The sequence below is a fragment of the Caretta caretta genome, chromosome 3, assembly GCF_965140235.1.
Source record: "Caretta caretta isolate rCarCar2 chromosome 3, rCarCar1.hap1, whole genome shotgun sequence".
NCBI classification, from domain to species: Eukaryota; Metazoa; Chordata; order Testudines; family Cheloniidae; genus Caretta; species Caretta caretta.
The window spans coordinates 171,121,231-171,128,042 of record NC_134208.1 but is presented as its reverse complement, the minus strand read 5'-3'; positions in this window follow the sequence as shown (position 1 = coordinate 171,128,042).

Here is a 6,812-nt window from a genome sequence, read left to right as displayed (position 1 = left end):
CTCACTTATGTCAGGTCTGAATTGTCCCAGAAAACAAGGATCATTGAGGAATTCCTTATCAGTGCTATGTAGTATGCTGCATTCTCATGAAACTGTAAGGCTAGTTTCTAACTTTATTTTGACCAAAGTGTGGTTAACCTCATAGAAATGCAATATTCCAACAACAAGAATTCATTTTTAGCCACTCTTGCCACTAACCAAAGGCATATTATTAAAGCTGTCTTACGATACTCAGAATATTTGAACTGTGACAGATTGATGACAAAATGGTCATTCATTACATCCTAGTATAAATCGCTATACTGAAATAACAGCCAAGTATCCTCCTAGCAACTTTACTACTGTATATTTAGGGCAAGACTATGTATGGATGGGCAGCTGGAGAGAAATACAGAGAGCTTCTCCCTTGCCCATTCATGCAGGGGTCAGGCAAAATGGCCATCCTTGTGCTCCTCTGAGAACAAGAATATACAAGGCTTGATCCAGCGTTGTTCCTAGTTTCTTCAAAGTTAGCAGGGAGAGGCAAGGTAATAGGACCCACTCTGGCCCATAGAACTAGCTGACATAGAGTGGAACAGATGCCTCATCTTTAGAAGGGGTGGCACTGAGATCTGTGCTTGCTGGAGCTTGAGCATGATGTCCCCTCAGAGCAACTGCCAGGACAGTGCACTGGTGTACCACCTCCAACAGATGCTGTGGCAGAAGAGTAGAGTCAGAGAACTTTGACAGTCATATTCCACGAGAAATATGCCATTCCATCAGGTAGATTTAACTGAAATCAGATTATTTTCACTGGAATTTTGTTGAGGCAGGGGGAAAAAAGGTGCTGACATAAGGTCCATCTAGGCCAGAATCTTGTCTTCTGACAGTGTTCAATGCCAGGTGCTTTAGAAGGAATGAACAGAACAGGGCAACTATTGAGTGATCCATCCCCCATCATCCAGTCCCAGCTTCCAGCAGTCAGAGGTTTAAGGACACCCAGAGAATAGGGTTGTGTCCCTGACCATCTTGGCTCATAGCCATCAATGGACCTATCCTCCATGAACTTACTAATTCTTTTTTGAACCGAGTTTTACTTTTGGCCTTCACAACATCCCCTGGTAACAATTTCCACAGGTTGACTGTGAGTTGTGTAAAGAAGTACTCCTTTATGTTTGTTTTAAATCTGGTGCCTATTAATTTCATTGGGTGACCCCTGGTCCTTGCATTATGTGAAGGGTAAATAACACTTTTTCTCCATACCCTTCATGATTTTATAGACTTCTATCATATCCTTCCTAAGTCATCCCTTTTATAAGATGAACAGTCAAAGTCTCCTTAATCTCTCCTGATATGGAAGCTGTTCCATGCCCCTAATAATTTTTATTGCCCTTCTCAGTACCTTTTCCAATTCTAATATATCTTTTTTTTGAGATGGGGAAACTAGAACTATATGCAGCATTCAAGGTGTGGGCGTATCATGGATTTATATAGTGGCGTTATGATATTGTTGGAATTAAATGTTTCCATTTTTCATTTTGAAATTACTTTATTTTGTTTTTGTTTTGTATTATATAAAACAATCAAAATCAAACACTTAGAATAAGCTGAGATTATGTTTTTAAAATGTTCAGAGACTTTTGAAATGTCAGCTTTTGCTCTGACTTAGAAGAAAGACAAATTTCTAAATCTTGAAATCCTTTGTGACATGGAACTTCTGTCTTCTGCCCAGCTCTACTGATTATGTGAGTCATAATGCTCAGTCTTACCTTCCCCAGGGCAGAGCATATCTCTCCTGTTCTATTAGATTTCTGCTGTGGTGTGTGGAGTCTGCAGATACAATGCTGGGCATGGAGTGAGGTTGGGTGAAATCATTGCAGAGGTATTTCTTTTGAGGAGTTTTAAACAGACCTGAATTCCTCTGCAGGTCTGTGAAAAAAGACTGAATTTTTTTATGCTGATAGCACTGATGGAAACTTCTAAGACTGTTTGTTTGTTTTTTAACAGGAACTGAACTATTTTCAGTGTGTCTTCAGTCTTCCATCCTTTTGTTCTCCCAGCTGTATTGTGCTGATGAGTGCTCCATGCTGTTCCTTCTAGTGGGCCAGGAGTGGGACTATTGTGCAGGGTTGCGTCTGATGCACCACACAATTGAATGTGTCCCGAAGGCAGAATTTCTCCTGATGCCGCTCCGCACTGCATAAATAGCCCCACGAAGCCCAGAACAGATCTCTGTGAATGAGGTACTGGTGAAAGGTCTGTGATAGGCTGATGGCGACTGAAGTCTTCCATTTTATCCCCAGCAGCAGCAACACTGCCTCCCTAATCTGCATCACCCCTATTCTGTCACATCCACATCTGGAAGGGAAAGGATAGCTGCATCTTTTTCATATCATTTTAGTTTTTGACATCCAAGCTGAGCTTCTAGTAAGTCTGATTGTGTCAAGGACTGTATTTTTCATGAGATGGACACTTCTCCACTAGAAGATGTACTGAAATCTACATCTGGTTTCACGAGCAGTGATCCTATGGATGGCACCCAATCATGTTGGTCACTCACTACTTATCTTTTGTTATTAATTAATATAATTAATTACGTATCTAAGCCACATTTTAACCAGAGGATGGAAAACTTGCATTCTATTATCCACCTTTGTGCTATTCATTTCCTGTGTGATGAGTTATTTTATATCTGTAGCGAAGGCAAATAGACAACTTAATGGCAACCACTGCGAAGTCAGTGTTTACCAATAGTTTCTACAGCACACACTATCCGAGATATGTAAGTTGTTTCCTTCTCTGTTACAGGAGATAACTGTGCTGTAGAAACTGTAGATTAATATTGACTATTTAATGGCAACCACTGTAATGTTAACTATTCTTGCAAGTTGTTTCCAGAATTTCAAACTCTTATAACCCAATCAAACTAACTCGGTTGTGTAATTCTTAGACTCTTCCTGGTGTCTCTATCACTGGAAGCCTAGTGATATTACAGTAGTGGAAAAAATAGAATATGCTGCATGTACAACTATAAACAGAATAGTCCATCCAAGGACAGTAAATGTGCTTATTATTATTCAATAAGCTAGAGATGATTTAGCACAACTCACTCGTGGTTTTGCCATTTGTGAATTACCATATGCAGCCCTCCCAATTCATTGCATACAAAGGTATATTCAGCATCCACACATTTAAGATTCCACATGTATTTTTGGTGTTAATATAATCTGGATGAGGTGAAGGTCTAGGAGGATTCTGAACTATGTAGATTATACCCATTCAGACCAGACAAATCTGTTGGCACGTTGCACATCTTTTAGATTCTGCAGCCCTTACATCGGTGGGGAGTATAGACTGGAGTATCAGTCCCTCAAGGAATAGTTTATATAAACAGTATATCCAGCTCTATCCTGCCCTGTTGAAGTCAATAGCAAAACTCCTGTTGACTTTAATAGTGCAGGATACAGCCCATACATAAAGAACAAAAAGTATAGTTGGGAATACCCTCTTTCCTTGTGTGGGTAACAGTCCCTTAGGTTTTGGTGTCTTCTTTACACTTTATCTGAGACCGAGGGCGCCATGTGTCTAATTATAACAGTTGTTGTGTGCTCTTCTTTCCATACATCTTTCTATTGGAACATGGCAGGTTTATCAGCTTATGCTTCACCACTTCTATTGGCTTTAAAATTAATCTCAAATAAAATACAAATGAATATCCACAGGGGTGACTGAACATAAAGCCACCTTTACTCCGATTGGCAGCCTGCAATGGTTCTGCCAACCAAAGGACTCTGAATTCTGAGATGGTTTTGCTGACCACTGCTCTAAAGGGGTGGGTGGTAAATGTTAAGCTGAAGCATCTGCTTGGCTATGCTAGCAGTGAAAGTTTTCACAGCTGCCAGACTGGGCTCCTTTTACTTCTCTGATTTTTATATGCTTTGTAGGAGCTGGTCTAGTGAGCAACAGCACATAACTTTAACATTAGACTTACAAAATGAGCCTTTTATTCTTTGGAGCACCATGTGCATGTAATCTCAACAGTAAGGAAGAGTTGAACAGGAAACAAAGTCTGGTGGGCAATATTTCATACTGGTCCATTTCAGAGTGTTTCTAAATGATGGAAACATAATTTTGATGTTCACAACAAAAGCGTGTCTAAGCAAAAGGTATTTAGGGCCTGCAACAAGAAAATACAGTTGTCTCTGTTTCCTGAGGGCAGATCTTTCTATGACGGAACCATAAACTCATTAGGAGCTAGTTCTGCTCATGACGATTGAATGATGATGAAATGAATCTGTTATTTTGATCATAGCATCTGAGCTGTTGAGATGTATCGCACTTGTGAACATGTTAGTTTTGTAAATTATTTCAACAGTGTAGACTTCTTAAAGCTAATAAATATCCAGAGATAAACCAATTGTGTTACTTTACTTAAATACTGCTTTAATGTATTTTGACTGTCTATTGTTAGCAATATCTTCATATAAACTTAAAGACTACTTAAAGGCCTGATTCTCCTCTCATTTACACTTGTGTAGCACGGCTATCTTCAATGGAGTTACTCATGATTTTCACAGATGAAGAATCAGGCCTTAATTTAAATGAATTCCTCTTCCAACTTTTGTTCTGTCCTATTTTGTCAGATATTGAGTCTCATCCACCAATCTCCATGGCTGTTTGATTGCTTTTCTCAGTGACAAAGAAGTGGATTTCAAGCTGGAACTTATTTAGAATCTCCAGGTCACTTCCCCAGCATATTTTACCTGTTTAGAAAGTACATCAGAAGTTGGTCTTAACTGTTTGATAGTGTCCCTGTTTAAGATCACAGTTCTTCCACAGAGAACAGAAGACGTATAAATAAGTACTTACTGGGTCATCTAGATGGTCCCCTTAAACCACTGCATATTTGTCTTGTACATTGGAATCATAAGTGTCTTATCAAGCCAAGATGCAAATCATTAGTCAATCAACAGTATAATGAGGGTACCAAATCAATTTTGTATTCCTCAATCTTTCATGGCTCAGGCCCTGAGGGACTCCAAGAATCAAAAATAGAGCTGAGCAAATAATTCATGATGTATAATTCATTCAACAAATTTTCCTTCTCTTTTTCTTTCATGAGTCATTCACAAGCAGAATTTAATTTTGTTGTTCAGTAATTTAGGAGCTAACATTTGATGTAAGCACCAGTTTGCTGTGAGTATTTGAAATTCAGAATCAGAGCTGTTTTCAGTGGAGACACGGGACACCTCCTATTGTTTCTGATAGAGCCTAATTCTTAGAATCATATTTCCTATGTGAATACTCAAGATTAGGTATCTGACATTGTCTTTCTGCAAATATTCTGCAATACTCTCTGAAAATCCACTCCTTTGGCAAACACCCTTGCCACATATTGCCAGAAAGTGAACAAAGGGTTGTATAAATAATCAAAGCAGACTCATTTAGAAAACTGTAAGGATATTTGCATAAAATTATTCTCCCAGTTCTAATGAAGTTGAAAAAATGTTTCCTGCCTTGGATGTGGAATTTAATCTCTGGTTTCTACTCCCTCCCTTTTAGTCAAAGGAACCTCTAGCTTTGCCTCCCTTAATGGCCAAATGAAATTTGGCCAGTGGTAAAACGGTATGGAGTCTATTGAACAGTCTGAGCATACACCAAGTTCAGCTTCTAGGGGAAGCAGGTCTCTGAGGCTGCTGAAAATTAAAGGCCTGATCCAATGCCAACTGAATTCAATGGACAGACTCCCTTTGACTTTAGTAGGTGTTGCATCAGGGCCTAACTGCAGAGACGTAACCCTAATATTTGGAACTAAAATGAAAGTTGGTAGAGAATAAATATCCCCAGTCAGTCATAGAAGGAATCCCAATGGCAAAAGAGCAGATAGGATTATTTTAGTAAAAAGGGGAGCTAAAGAGACACCAATTGGTCATCTACAGTTTGGAAGGAAGATCACTGGTTTTTCAGTAGATTATCATCTTCACTCTCCATCTGCAAGACCAGTTTTAACTCCTGAATCAGGCATAAAAGGAAGGCAAGGATGGAGACACTCATAAACATAGAATCTCCACCTCTTGAAGGCTGCCTGCAGGAGGCATCTGGTTCTGTGTCCCAGCTAAGTTTCCTGCTTAATAGCTCATCTGGGTGCCAAAGCCTGTTCCATTACCTCCTTGGCTTGAGCATTGCAAAAGCAGTGGAACATTTTTACTGAATAGAAGCTTTACTTGTTCAATCACTGCTTTTGGGGATGAAAAATCAAGAAAATTGAGAGCAATGTCAGATTGTTAACACTTCAGTGTTCGTTCAGACACAGTTTTGTCCTAACCCTTTCTTGCTGACTCTTTGATTTCCTGATATTTGTTGCAAAGAACGCTTGGAAATGTAAAGGAATAATAAGTTATATTGCCATGTCTCCTAAACATCACTGATGAAAATGTCTCCTCAAACACACCTGTGAAATATACTATATACTCCACTAATGAATCTTGCTTTAGTCCTGATGTTAATACTTGGGAGATTTAAAAACACTCATTAAATGGAACTTGCCCAACCTTTCCAGCTGGAAAAACTAGGACGTATTATTCTTCTGGAAAAGTCATAAAATCTTGGATAGGTTTCAGATACATTTCCAAATAGGATGGATCAACGGTTCCATAGGAGTTATCAGAAATGACTTCATGAATGTTTCTTATAAGAGGAGCATAAACTAGTTTAATTAAAAATATGTTTGTTTATATGTGAGTTCAATGACCTGTAACTCATACTGCGTGGTGTAATATACTGCTTCCATATAAACAGAGTAATTTCCTTGTATGTGAAACTTTCTTACCCTT